The following is a 1,757-nucleotide window of genomic DNA, read 5'->3' as shown; positions in this document are numbered from 1 at the left end:
TCGATGCCCCTCCATGGCTGCTGGGGGCAGGTGTCTGCTGCCCCAAGTTGTGTATGGCACTGGGTCACTGCAGAGCAAAACCCCAAAGGTCTTTTATTTTTCCCCTCCTGGTGTGCAAGCCGGTAGGGATGGTCCTGCAGATTCCTGCTCTTGAGCACCAGGAAGAGCCTCAGCCCCAGCCCGGGGGCAAAATCCGCTGAAGCTGCTGGCAGGGAGCATCCGCCATGGGGGCTCAGCCAGCCCCTGCGCCACGCAGGTCTCCAGACACTGGGGATGGGGAGCAAAACTCCCAGCCCCACAGCTAAAGCTCCCAGAGCTTTTCTGTCCCAGGGTTATCTCCTGCGGGTGTGTTGTAGGAGAGGCAGGACGAAAATCCTGCACACTGTAGTTTTTTAGATGTAAAACAAGGGAAGCTGGGGGGGCTCTGCAGGAAAACACAAGCTGGGGCTGCCCAATCCATGGCATCAGCTGTAGCTAGAATAATAGGGTGTAAAGTGTTTTTTGTTGTAAATATTTGATCTCATTCCTGCACTTCCCGTTAGAGCCAGCACAAAGAGGACATGTCTCATTCACCCAGTTGCAGTAGTTGTGTCGCACCTGAACACTGTGCTGCTGCTCGGGGTCTGCCATGAAGCCCTCCTCTGGGGTCCCCACAGGATGAGGTCCCCAGCCAAAGCCTACCCAAGGGATCAGACTGAAGCAGGGGAGGGGGCTTCAAGGAATAAACATCTGGAAAACGGACATTTCTGAATATGTCTGATTTGTGGTAGAAAGTCCTCTGTTCATGATGACGCTGTTGACATTGCAGAGGGGGCATTTGCAAGGTGACACAGGCCCCACGGCGGCTGGCTGGCCAGACTGACAATGTCACCTCCCGCAGCCTAGCTCTGCCAGGGCAAGTGCCAAGACAGCAGCTCTGTGGCTCCATCCAGCAAGTGGTGCCTGGGGCTAAGCCTGGGTGCTGAGGGCACCTTTTTAGGTGGCTTTGGAGTACCACCTGCCTCGCTAAGACACGGGGTATTTCTCTCCCATGTAAAATGAAGTGAGTCCTGTTGCTTGTGCACTGAGAAAAGAGCTGGGCCCAGGTCCTTGCTCCACTGCAATGTGTTCACAAGCTCCTTTCAGCTTCACCTCTGCTCCTCACTGTCACGCATCCTGCGTGGAAGCAGTGGGGGAAACCATCCACCTTGTCCCTCCAGAACCAGCAGCAGATTGACCTGTGAGGGCAGAAATGTGGCACTTTGGAAGAGCTCTGGGGAGCTCCCCTGTCCCCTGTATTTCTGTCATCATCCTTGTTCAAAGCCAGGCTACAAACGACCTTGCCCTGGCCGGTCCCCCTTACACGTCTGTGCTGGGGCACCGCAGCGGGGTGTGCGCTGTCAGAGAGCCACGCAGCAAGCACGATGCTACCTGGAGCAGAAACGTGGCTCCCAAATGTGACAGGTCAAACCTCGAAGAGGTTGAACCGCAGGGCTGAGTTAAGTGCTGTTGGCAGGTCGACCCCGTAGTGAACCAGAGCCTCTGCCCCTCCTGACCTTGTCCTGAAAGGTGAGTCTTTCTGGCTATCAGAGGTGAAATCAGTAGGCGGTGGCTGCAAGTGGCAATGACTAACTTTAATTAGCAGGAGCTGCTGGCGTGGCTGTGACCCACGGGTGACACAGGTTCCCACCGCAGGCAGGGCGGCGGGCAGGGCTGGGCCTGCAGCGCCCAGCACCGGGTGCGGGACGGCTGGGGCTCCTCCAGCAGCACGCTTAAAA

Source organism: Cariama cristata, unplaced genomic scaffold (genome assembly GCF_000690535.1).
Source record: "Cariama cristata isolate BGI_N322 unplaced genomic scaffold, ASM69053v1 scaffold28313, whole genome shotgun sequence".
Taxonomy (NCBI): Eukaryota; Metazoa; Chordata; class Aves; order Cariamiformes; family Cariamidae; genus Cariama; species Cariama cristata.
The sequence above is the reverse complement of the archived record's forward strand: the minus strand, read 5'-3'. Positions refer to the sequence as shown.